This window comes from Schistocerca piceifrons, chromosome 2 (genome assembly GCF_021461385.2).
Source record: "Schistocerca piceifrons isolate TAMUIC-IGC-003096 chromosome 2, iqSchPice1.1, whole genome shotgun sequence".
In the NCBI taxonomy this organism is placed as follows: Eukaryota; Metazoa; Arthropoda; class Insecta; order Orthoptera; family Acrididae; genus Schistocerca; species Schistocerca piceifrons.
Window position 1 is genome coordinate 252,659,161 of NC_060139.1, and position 13,192 is coordinate 252,672,352.

At 36.3% G+C, this 13,192-nt stretch overlaps 1 protein-coding gene across 3 annotated transcripts in view; it reads left to right on the top strand.

Annotated features, from left to right (window-relative positions):
* Nucleotides 1–13,192, top strand: part of LOC124774149 (putative ZDHHC-type palmitoyltransferase 2) — a 34,790-nt gene that overhangs the window by 1,872 nt on the left and 19,726 nt on the right. The window contains exon 2 of one of the 3 annotated variants that reach the window (XM_047249459.1): nucleotides 8,672–8,899. The exons of 1 other annotated variant lie outside the window; for it this stretch is intronic. The gene's annotated coding sequence lies outside the window, so the exon portion shown is untranslated. Of the gene's footprint in view, nucleotides 1–6,957; nucleotides 7,098–8,671; nucleotides 8,900–13,192 lie in introns of those variants that run through there. One more of the 3 variants, XM_047249458.1, reaches the window with a different exon arrangement.

The window sequence follows — 13,192 nt, forward strand, 5'->3', positions numbered from 1 at the left end:
GTATGTACCACTCACTGACAGTTTACTGAACATATTGACAGTTGGCTGAACATCTATTTAAAGAATTCGGAACCATTCTGTGGTATTTAGGATGTGGGGAATTGTGTAGCACAAAATGTGAGAGAAATAATACAATTTTATTGTAGTACAATATAAATGGATAGATAAAAAATTCACTCACAAAGCAGCAGCAGCAGCAGGGGGACACACATACACAAAAGGATTTAACTTTTACAAGCTTTTGGAGCCAGTGGCTCCTTCTCCTGACAGAAGAGTTGGAGAGGAAGGAAGAGGGGTTGAAAGAAAAGGACTGGAGATGTTTAAGGAAAGGGCTAAAGTTCAGAAAAGTCACCCAGAACCCCGGGTCAGGGGAGACTAACCTGACAGAATGAGAAGGAAAGACTGATTATCAGTCTTTCCTCCTCATTCCATCTGACAAGTCTCCCTTGACACATAGTGATTGCCACCGTAAAACTTTGCCAACGTGAAAGTCCCTAACACTATGTTTTTCACAATTTGTGATTCACACTCCCCCCCCCCCCCCCCTCCCCCCTCTGTAATTTACCTTTTTTCTCATAATCTTGTATTTTATGGTATGCCCGCCATGCCTCAGAAATTGTTATTGAAAGGCGATGCTATATCCCCCTGAAGAGCATTTTTCAGTGTCAATGGACTATACTCCAAATTAGCACATTAGGGAAAGCTAGGTGTCTTCTTTGTCCCCACATCAGTTTTCCTTTGCGTAATTGTTTTCAGTAGTTAGTCTCTCAGCTAAAATTTTGGTTTCCAGAAATTGTGAACCACCTTTAAGATTTACTAGTTTGTTAGTACAGGTACTTCTAGAAATCATTGGAGGTGAGTTCTTGATATTTTCCATATTCTATGTAGCTACTTTCTAAGTTATTTTTAACATTGAATTGACACAATTGAGAAGCTCTAAAACCATTCTGTATTGTTTGCTCAGAAATGCTTTTCATGCTTCCTTTAGTATCAATCCAAAGTTTTCTTATGTTTTACTTCCAGAGTTGGATAAATATTTTTTCACGTACTTCCCATTCTTGTTTTAATGGTTGAAATACATACATCCATTAGCTGTAAACCGTGTGTTGAGTTAGGAAATAATACACACCTGTCATCTGATTTGAAAACTTGAGTTGTCTTTTGCTATTTTAATTTTTGTATTTCAAATGTTGTTTTATTCCTGCAGTCAAGTATTAAACTTTATTGCTTAGTGACTTAGATAGTTACTATCATGTTCCATGAATCATTTGTGTGATGAATTGTAATGATCGTTTTGCAATTGCTTCACAGATGAATTTGTAAATATGGCTATATATGGAACATTGTAAGTTTTATTATTATTAAATATACAGCAGTAACTCCTACAGCAATCTTTTACACATTACAGCGGTAGAATTTCTGAACAGAATATAAGTTGTCAAGAGGAAACTTTTTCAGTTTATTTTCAGATTTTACATTGCTCGCTGTCAGGCATTTTATCACTAGCTAAGTGATCAAAAATTTTAGTTGCAGCTTTTGCACCCCTGTTTTTCTTTTGCTAAAGAAAGCCTTAATGTGACATAATGGATGCCATTTTCCCTTCTGCTATTGTACTTACGTACATCATTCTTCCTTTTGAACTGCTGTGTTGTAGTATTTACTAGAAACTTCATGAGGGAATAAATATACTGTGAAACAGTAGTCAAACTAATTAATTCCTCAAACAGATGTCTACAGGAGGATCTTGAATGAGCACCACATATTATTCTTACTGCATGTTTTCATGTTTTTGAGCAATGAAGACTTTAAGGAGGGAAATTGAGTTGTCCCAGAACATTTCCCATGTGATATTATTGAATGGAAATATGCAGAATCTCTCAGCTTACTGATATCTCTCTCCCTAACGTTTTCTGTGATTGTAAGTGCTTTTTCCAGTTTAAATACTCATCAGTATGTGCACCCAAAAATTTTGAAGTTTCCAGGCTATTTATTATTTTTATTATTTCCTCAGCATTGTCAAACTTGTGATTGTTGTAGCGCCTTTCTTTAGATGCGCAGCACTGAATTTTAAAATTGAGTGAGGCCACTCACAGATAACCAAACAATGGCACTGTTAGAACATAGTTTACCATTTCTTCTATTGCTGTATGTGTCCTTGGATTTATTACAGTACTAGTCTCATCCACAAAAATAACTAATTCTGCATGTTGTATAATAGATGGAAGATCAGACATATATGAGGAACAATGACAGTTATAAGGTTGAGCCTTGGAATACTCCATATATAATCACTGTATGTGATTTACTGGCACTCATTCAATATCTCAGCTCATTGAAAATGCCTATGAGGGTGATTATTTTATTAATTTTACCCAATTTGGCAAGCATTTTGTTAATTCTTACAATATATTGTTGCACAAATAACAATATAGAACATAAATCACTGACTAATTTGAAGAGCATATCAAAACAGTGTTTACACCTTTCACCAAAACTGGGTTTGGTTGCTAAATTAATTTGACAAATTGTGCCATCATGTCAGTCTTCTTCATTTCTTCCGCCTTTTATAATCACCTTCTGGAACTTTTCGTCTTCTCCCTTTTTCTATTTCTACTTTAAGTGTACATAGTTGATCACTAGCAGTGGGACTCCCACATTTCTCCAAATACTCTTGTGTTCACTTCTGCTCTTCAGTCATGTAAAACTATTTACATACAATAATACCTCTGAAGAGATAACAGAACAAATTTTGTGGCACTAAATACACTGCTAAGAGAGCAATTTTGTGATTGGCAAAAATAGCAGAAGAAAGATGTTGGTTTGAATTTGTTGGAATTTGACCTCAGGATTACTTTATGTAATATGAAGAGGTCCTTTCAATTCTCTTAACATTTGTGTAATGATGTAGATTATAAGAGGTTTGTTTCGAGTGGATGCTGACAGTCCACAAGACAATTGTTTTCACTAAAATTTTCTTATCTTGGAACAAGTGTCATTGATGAAATTTTTGAGCAAAATGAACTGGTCAGAATTTGTAGTGTATTTAACCTTCAGAAGAATAGAGGCAGATCAATCAACAGAGGACTGTCCCGATACCTCATATTTCACAACAGTAGCTTGGTTTTGAAACAATAAGCGATGTGTGAAGAACATTCATAGAAGCAGTCATTATCTCATGGTTACGACATGTTAACAATCTGCAGAACTGATTGACTGTCAAGCTTAGTAGCTAAGATACATTTATTTTGACTTCCTTTGCATGAGACTTTATCAGACTGAACTGGTGGGAGTTCTACAACAAGTATTTAATTTTATACAGGATGAGTCACCTAACATTACCACTGGAAACACCGCCCAAACCACAACAAACACTGAGTAACCAATTCCACAGACCGAAAGTGAGGAGAGGGGCTGGTGGAATTCGTCAATACAGACCATTGAGCAATGCACAGAAGTATGATTTTCAACACATACTTATGTGTGTGTGGTTTTTTTTTATTTTTTAATGAAAACCTGTTGTTATTTTTAGCACAACTGAAAATAGAAACAAATACTTAATCAATGCAATTTGTTACATTGTAAAATGTTGAGTATGTCTGGAGTAATTTGTAACATAAAGTTGACACTTGAAACATCAGACGTTTACTCACGTGTTCTAACAAACAAGATCTGTAGGTGTACATTTACGAAGACTATGATGTTTATGAGATTAGCTGTCTCAGTGTCTGTATGTAGCACTTGCTGAATTAGTCCTTGTACTCAGAATAACTGTAGTACATTGTGTTACCAGACGTCTGTGATAGTGTACTGTACACGAGTAAGAACAGAAGTATGCACAGTAGGAACATAAAAAGGTTGCAAGTACAACAGTGTTGTAAGAACTGTGAAAATGGTTTACTCTTAACTCTGAAAAGGCAGAGATGATACTTATTAAGGCAAGTGTAGAGAAAATGCAGCTGCAGCCTGCAGGTTGTATGCAGAAAGTTAGCCAGACAGAGATCATCCAATGCACCGCACATTTCAAAATGTCTACAAACAATTGTACGCAGCAGATACGGTTGTAATACGTAAATGGGTCCATAACAAACCCATCACAGGAGAAGCAGGTGCAGTTGGTGTGTTAGCTGCTGTTTCCGTGAACCCACACGAGTTCACATGACATTGCTAGAGGCAGTGCAATGAATCAAAGTAGTGTAATGTGCATACATCATTGTCACAAATTTCACCCGTATCATGCGTTACTGCATCAGCAGCAATTACATGCAGATGACTTTATTAATCGAGTGAATTTGTCAATGGGCATTAACAGAGAATGCATTGCAGTTCTACCTGTTTACTGATGAAGCAGCTTTCGCAAACCACGGTGCAGTGAATTTACAAAACATGTATCACTGGTCCATGAACAATCCTTGCTGTCTTCAACAGGTAGAGTGGCAGTGACCGTGGAATGTAAATGTATGGTGCAGAGTAATTGGCAACCATCTCATTGGTCCTCACTTCATTGAAGGCACCCAGACAGCTGCAAAATACATAGTTTCGACAAAATGATCTGCCAACATTGCTAGAAAATGTCCCACTGGAAACACATAGACGTTTGTAGTATCAACATGATGGTGCTCCTGCTCATCCTGCAATGAACACTAGACTGACCTTTGACAGAATATACGACAGGTGTTTCATAGGACCTCGTGGATGCATAAATTGGCCAGCCCGTTCTCCTGATCCTGACCTTTAGACTTCTTTCTGTGGGTTATGTTAAAGGAGAAGGTGTACCGTGATATGCCTACAACCCCAGAGAATATGAAACAACATATTGAGGCAGCCTGTGGCAACATTACACCAGATGTACTGCATTGTGTAAGACATTCATTATGCAGTAGATTGCAAATGTGTGCAGCAAATGATGGGCACCACTTTAAACATTTATTGGCCTGAAATGTCAGGACACAGTCTGCTACATTCTGTAATTGAAAACAAAAAACAAATTTGTAAGTTTAACTACATCCTCGTGTACATTTTTTTTCTAACAGATCAGAGCCATATAGTATTGTTCAGAGAAAAAGACTAATACAAATGTGAGCATGTGGACATAACATGCTGTTCATGTCTCTTCGGAACCTACATTACATGACTACTCTTTTTGTATCCTTACTTAATTTGGTTCTCTCCGATATGATTGAACTGCTGAGGAGTTACTCAAGTGTCAACTTTACTTTACAAATTACTCTGGATGTCATTAACATTTACAATGTAAGAAACAGCACTGATTAAGTATTTGTTTCTATTTTCACTTGTGCTAAGAATAACAGGTTTCCATTTTAAAAATAAATAAAAAAAAACAGAAATATGTGTTGAAAATCATACCGCCATGCATTTCTCAGTGGTTTGTATTAAACAATTACACCAGCCCCTCTCCTCACTTTCAGTCTGCAGAACTGGTTATTCAGTGTTCGTTGTGGTTTGGGAGGTGTTTCCAGTGGTAATGTTAAGTGACTCACCCTGTAGTTGTTTGAACCTTATTTCCTCCCTTAACTTCCTACTGGATCCTCCTTGTATAAGAGAAGTTAAATGTGTGGCAGTTCTCCAAAATTGGAACATAGTTATAACATTTCAATTTCACACAAAAAACTGTCCTTTCTGTAATGAACAAGATATTCACTAAAATTATTAACCAGTGCTTGGGGGGGGGGGGGGGGCGGCACCACTGGATTCTACTCAGAGAAGGGTATAAACTGCATTTAATGTGAATACAGTACGATGGACACCTTGCAAATTGTGTATAAAAATAGATTCAAGCGCTAAATATGAAATCACGTTGCCTGTAATTGGTAGGCTGTGATAAAGTTTTTGATCCAATTTCGGCAAATCTGTGATACGGTCTCTTGTGAAGTAAGGCATTCAGTATATAAGCAAATTGAAGAATGTATACATAAATGCTAAGTTTTAATTAGACTTCATCAGGATAATGAGAAAATCAAAAATTGAAAAATTAGTCCAGCAAGGAGATTACAATTCACTGAAATTATTTTCGGCGGGCATTAGAGGAAGTTTTCAGGTACCTATCTGAAAAAAAAGAAAAAATACATACTAAAAGGAGCATCAGAACCTTTTTTTATTACGACATGCTGCTTGTGTAATGAAAATGAGCTTCACCACTGAATGGAAGAATTTAATAGAAAAAGAGTGTAATTGGGACATAAAATCTAATAAAAAGAATAAAATGTCCTATAATCAGTACACTGAAAAAAAATTGTACTAGGTAACAAAGAAGTGATGACAAGTAGTCAGCTCCCAATTATTCATGTTAATGCAGATGTGAGACTCCACAAAAAACTTCCTACTGGATCCTCCTTGTATAAGAGAAGTTAAATGACTGGCTGTTTTGAAAGGAAGGCAATTCTCCAAAATTGGAACATAGTTATAAAATTTTGACTTCACACAGAAAAACTGTGCTTTTCGTAATGAACAAGATATTCACTAAAATTACACACGATTTACCAGAAACTGATAACTCATTCACAAAATTACAATTAAAATACACTGTGTTTTGTATTACTTTCTTTCAGCAAATAATTTTAAATTTTTTTCTGTTTATGTTTTCATATCCTGTTTTCTTGAAGACAGTTCTTATTTTTTGGAGAGTCAAATTATCAGTATAGTCAAATGATTTTTGTCTTGCATACTCTAGTAACAGATCAATGTGTTTCAGTGCCTCAATGTGTGTGAAAACAGGTTCCTCTATTGCCATATCTTCACACTCTTCCTGTATTGAACACATTTCATTTACCAATTGCACATCACTTAGCATCTCAAATCCCAGTACAAAGGCCTTGCTATTTAGTCACCTATGAATGTTTTCACCATTTGCATCTTCACAACCATAAATTTGTCTACAGAATGGAAATATTCATTCCAATTGTAACACAATACTTCAGGCATCATTTTTAATTTTTTCAGATATTGCTGAACTGTGCGTACACAATTCACAAGCTGGAAACTCTGCACCTACATAATTGAGAATTTACTGTCTTTGCATTCGGGACAGTTGCAGAAATAATTAGATGTAAGGGAAAAGAAATAAACACGAGTTAACTGGCTAGAGTGCTTTTATTAAATTGAGTAGTGTTATTATTATGAAGTCTCCAACTTGTGTGAAACTGAAAGTTTAAAAGCAGTGTGAATTATTAGTTTTGAATAAGACAGTATATCGTGGACTTTTAATGCAAAATCCATTTAAAAACTAGAATGTTCCTTAGTGAGCCGCACAGTTATGCATGACTGGAATTCTAGGAGGGACAGAAAAAGAAAAAAAATGGATAGTGGAACAAACAAGAGCCAAATAGATAATGATGACTATTTTGAAAATGAAATGAAGGTGAGTGTGACGTAATGTGAATGCATGGTAAATGGATCACAGAAGTACTTTGCTGGATTCCAGCCATCAGCAATTTGACACCCACTAATGCTTGACTATTGTCATGTATAATGCTTGACTATTGTCATGTATGTAATTAACTTCTTACATCCAAGGACCCATTTGTGGTATATGATGATTTCACAAGAATGTAAAGGAAAGTCAAAGCACATCCACTTGTTTTTGAGCCTCGGGGATTTCTTCCTCCATATAACTCCTCCACTGTAGGTGCTATAACACAACCAACAATTTTCTCATTCCAGGACAAAACACTTTGTGCACATATAATCACATATTTTAATAGTTTTTCTTGACCCATAAGGAAAGTCTTCATGCAGGATTCCCCAAATCATATGACATTTCCAGGAGAGTTCAGTATGTTCCCATGATCTTTGAATGGGACAGGAATTTGGTGTTGATAAAGAGTAGAAATATAGCCAGGTGTACCATGGCTGTTCTACAGCTCAGTAGCAATAGGAAGCCCATGTTATTTGTGTCACATGAAACTTCCACAAATCGCTCCACAGCAAAATGTAAGCTGTAACAAAACTTACTAAAATTAACAATTTCTCACGCCAGGAACTTAAACACAAAACTGGTTCTTTCAGGCCATTCAAAAAATTTCTGGTGCCCTGGCTCAGATTCCATCTGCTACATACCTTCCTTCCTTCCTTCCTTCCTTCCTTCCTCCTCCATCACTACCACCTCCTGATTCTTTCTTCTTCTGCTCCTTTTTCTTCCAAATTACTTATAAGCTCTTCTGAATATCTTGCTATAATGGCACATTCATTCACGACAGTCCTTGGATCCCATGTGAAGTCGAGATGTATATTAGCACAGAGAAATAAGTGTGAAAAAAATATTCAGTAGGCCTTATGAACAATGATTTACCAATAAACTGTATAAGGAAAAGGGGTATGACTGACAGTAGCTTAGCTGGAGTCTGTAGATTGTTTCCGGAACAAATGTCACTCTAGAACTTTTCCGTGAAACTTCCTGACGGTTTTAGTGAAGTTTGTGTGTTGTGGAATACCATCAATGATATAGTGGTAGGCTACTATACTGGACTGACACAAGCTCAATTGTTAAGAGCCTTGTGCTCTTTTCTTTTTTAAGTTGTGTGTTCAAAGACCATCAATTAATTTAATATTGTGTATTCTCTTGCAAATACTAAAAAAGGTATTTAGTATCTGACTCCACACTCCTCAGTTTCTTTCACTACAATTCAAAATACTGTCTTTCACACAACTTTTTCAGTCAGTATGAGGTCTTCTCTGAAATATTTAAAGCACATAATGTGAAAGAACCAAGGAGATAGGTTTTACCGACTGTCAAACCTACATGCAAAGTTATAAAATGCTGTCGTACATGGCAATTCCTGGAAAACCACCTCATGCAGTCCACACCAGAGGGGCAACTTTCATGTATTATTTTCTACAAATGTCTTCATTATGGACAATCTTCAAGAATGTACAGCGATTCAAGGTACGTATTAACATAGAAAACAAAGCTATTATTAGTTGTTTTATCTTAATTATGCAGGAAACCGTATAGCGTTTTTGGAAGTAAATGGCCCTCCCTTCCTGTTTTTGTAACCCATTAGTCTATGTTACCAGAGGCATTGTGCTGAAGATGCTTAAAAGTATGGGGAAATGTATAGTTATCATTGGGAACATTGTGTATGATTGATTGAATTAATACTGTGAACAGCAGTGTCACACTAACTTTCCTATGTACAGTTACAAAACAGTATCTCAGAGATCCTTCAACTCCAAGATAGTTAATATTCTTTACTGTATCCTTCATCTATATTTAAGGAATCGGTTATGCATCCTAGACATTTTCTCCATATTTCATTTATTAGTCGTCAAATAGACACACCTTTGCCAGCAAGTAATGAAGGAAAGGGAGTTTTTATTGGGGATGGTCTGGATGAATTTAGTTATTTTGTAACAAGATTTACATCCAATTTAAAGATCTTGAAAGTAGCAATCCTGCATCACATGTTGAACAGTGTCCCACAACAGGGATTCCAAACCCTTTATGAATATAACACAAGCACTCAACAAGTTTAACACAGTTTTGAAATAAGCCTCAAATATAAATAATTTTTACTTGATGTTGAAAAAAATAACTCTTGTTGCAGTCTGAGCTGTTGTTCATTGTTGTGTCTTGTCCTGAAGGTGTAGAGAACTGTTGCTGTAAGACTCTCTATCAGAGTGAGTGAAGCAAGTTGTAATTTGTAATCCAATATAACACCTGTGTAATAACTCACTGCCTGGTTGGTATCTACACCAAATGCCAGTAAATAAACAAAATAAAGGAGCACCACAGCTGCAAACTGAAACTGGATGTGTTTCATTAGTAAAGCAAAGCTGTCCTCAAGCCAAAATTTGGCTTGAACACTGAAATACCTGACCAGGTATGGTTCTAGGCATGTGGTACGCCTTTGACTTTTGAGTGGACTTACCTGCTGAATATGGGTTTGGAACAATGGTGCAGCTGGGCATTTTTTACATTAACAAAATGTTGTCAGATGCGAAGCAAGTGATAACTGACTACAAAACTCCTTGGATTGATCCCTACACCTTTGGTGTGGCATTTACCCACTGAGCCATACAATGTACAGACATACTTAACTGAAATGCAGTCACTTGGTCAACTGCATCTTGCTGTAAAGGAACTCAAAATTACGATAAAAGTAATGATAAACACCCTTTTTTTTTAGCCTTTATCCTTAAGTAAGAATTTTAATAAAATAATAGATTTCAGAAGGGTTAATTAATAACAATTATCCAAACCAAATGAATACATGAAACTTATCTTTGCATATAAGATACATATCAAATTTGAAGGATCCTCAAATGTTTTATTAAGATCTCGAACAATGTAATAAGAGGAACTGGATGGTTATTCACCATAAAGATGACACATTTAGTTGCAGACAATACAACAAAAAAGACACTTACACATCAGCTTTCAGGCAAAACCTTTGTCAGAAAAAGGAGCACATACACATTCATTCACACAAGCAAGCACACCTCATGTACATGACTGCCATCTCTGGCAGCTTGGACCGGAATTCTGATAATTGGTATTCCAACCTGGAGTTTCTATTATTCCATTAAGACATACTGTTATAACAAATTTATCCAAGACCAGGTTGACAACACTTTTCGTCACAAGTGGCATATCGCTTTGTGCCTCCCAACTGTCTCTGACATTTGATGCCTTCCTCTGTGCTATTTACAAGGTGTTTAAAAATTAATCTAAATATAGTGAACAGGAAAATGGGTTGTTTTTCTTTTGAAACAAGTACTAAATACTCAGTGACAGAAATAAATTTCTGAATATGATTCCAGTATTAAATATTAAAAGCAGAAATACAATTTGCTCTTTAAAAAGCTTTTAGTGGAAGCAGAAAGAACTTGACGTAATCATTGTTCTAGCTTCAGTACAAATGTGGTGCAGTATATATTAAATTAGGTTTTTTTTCACTTAATTTTATACTGCTATGTTAAACTGCATAAGTTGTATGTAACGTGAAAAAAAACTCACCAGTAAGTAGTTAAATTTTAGGAAATTTACCATGAAGTAGTTGAAAATTGATAAAAATGGGTAAAATTTTTATTTACGATTTTCTAGCATGCTGAAGTAACTTGGGTCAGCAACTTCTCTTAATCAATAGAAGGAAAAACCAGTCCAAGTTGCAAAAACTTTTTCATTTGGTAACTATTTTCGAGCCGAGACCCATTTTCAAATCAACATAAGAACACTGAAAATGGCATTTACGAAGATGTCAACAAAATGTGTAATGTACATTCACAGTGCATATAGATAACTCGGATAACATAACATAGTTATCTGTGTGCACTATGAGTGTATATTACACATTTTGTTGAAATCTTCGGAAATGCATTTTTTCTACTTAGTTATGTTGATTTCAAAATGAGTCTCGGCCTGAAACTAGTCATCGAATAAAAAGTAAAATATTTGCAACTTGGACTGGTTTTTTGTTCTATTAAAATTTTTATGTGTGCTACTGGAAAGGAAAACATGATTTTGTGTGTGATATGAATGAGAAATAGTCTATACATTAATGATGATGATGATGAGGTCCCATACTCCGAGGAACGTAGGGGATGATGCGAGAGAGCCGCACTGCCTTACTAGGCAAGGTCCTAGTGGAGGTGGTTTGCCATTGCCTTCCTCCGACCATAATGAGGATGAATGATGATGATGATGATGAAGAAGACAACACAACAACACCCAGTCATCTTGAGGCAGGAAAAATCCCTGACCCCGATGGGAATCAAACCCGGGGCCCCGTGCGTGGGAAGCGAGAACACTACCGCAAGACCACGAGCTGCGGACATACATAAATAAAGTCACATATATTTCTCATATTTGTTCAGTGTATTTATCGACAATTTTTCCCTTTGACACAAGCATCATATTGAAGTCTTTCTAACATTTAATGTATCGATCTTTCAGAATGTATTGGAATTTATTAATTTCAAGATATCTTTTTCTATGGCTAAATTTGACAGCCCACGCAGTCATACTGAGAAAATATTGACCTAAGGTACACCTTTATTAACCTGAGTTAAAAATCCATTCCAATGAACTAGTGGCTTCTTCAGACCATGAGCTTTAGCTCTTTCATACTCAGTTACAGAATATTGCTGTACCACCTGGCTAAACGGTGATCTTGATAAAATAACTGACACATGGCTCAATCGAGCAATAGAACTTATCACCGAGTGTATTCATTCCACAAACATGCACTGGCTTCTGGTTCTTAGTAGAATTCCACCACTATCCATAAGAAGCTCACAGTGTGTGTTGTGTGTGTGTGGGGGGGGGGGGGGGGCAGAATTACCAATTCATTCAGGAATTTTATTACCAGAACCCCATCAACAGAGGTCTAGAAAAACACAGCAATCAGCCTGCAGGATAATCAATTCAACAAGCAAGATGCCTAGAACAATCAATGGCAGGAGCAAACTTCCTTTATGCAACACTAACTAATTAATTAACTCCCTGGTAGTGACCAGCATGTTTTTTACATCTACATCTGTACTCCGCAAGCCACCTGACGGTGTGTGGGGGAGGGCACCTTGAGTACCTCTATTGGTTCTCCCTTCTATTCCAGTCTCGTATTGTTCATGGAAAGAGGGATTGTCAGTATGCCTCTATGTGGGCTCTAATCTCTCTGATTTTCATCTACTTTGACAACCTGGTGCATACTCAATTGGATAAGAAATGGCTGCGGCCGATGGGGGTGCAAGTCCCCTGAATGTGACTGTGGCAAAAAGCAGCGAACAGTATGTCATGTAACATATGAATATTTAGTCAGATAATTCAGAGGGACAATGGAAGGCCACGATCTGTCTGCAGAACCTTATGACTGGATTTCACACCTGAAGTTAGAGCTATGAACCCATTATAAACTTGAGATTATGTGTATCTTTGTAGAAATTTATGTAGCTGTTGTATAGTATTTTCTCCTGTCATCATCCAGTAAATAAATCAACTTGAATTTTGAAAAACCTGCTGTCACCACTAGCTACAGATAAAGGTAAAGTCACAATGATTCATAAACTTACAAAGTGTAGGAAAAAAAGACTCAAAACAGTTGCTTTTTGTAATTTAGTAAGCTTTTTGAGGAGTACTTCGGGCAGAAAGAATGGGCACTAACAGATTAAAACTTTATCATTTAGTCTTTCCCATTATTGTCACATTGATCACCATCCCTAAACACAGTCACAAGAGCCA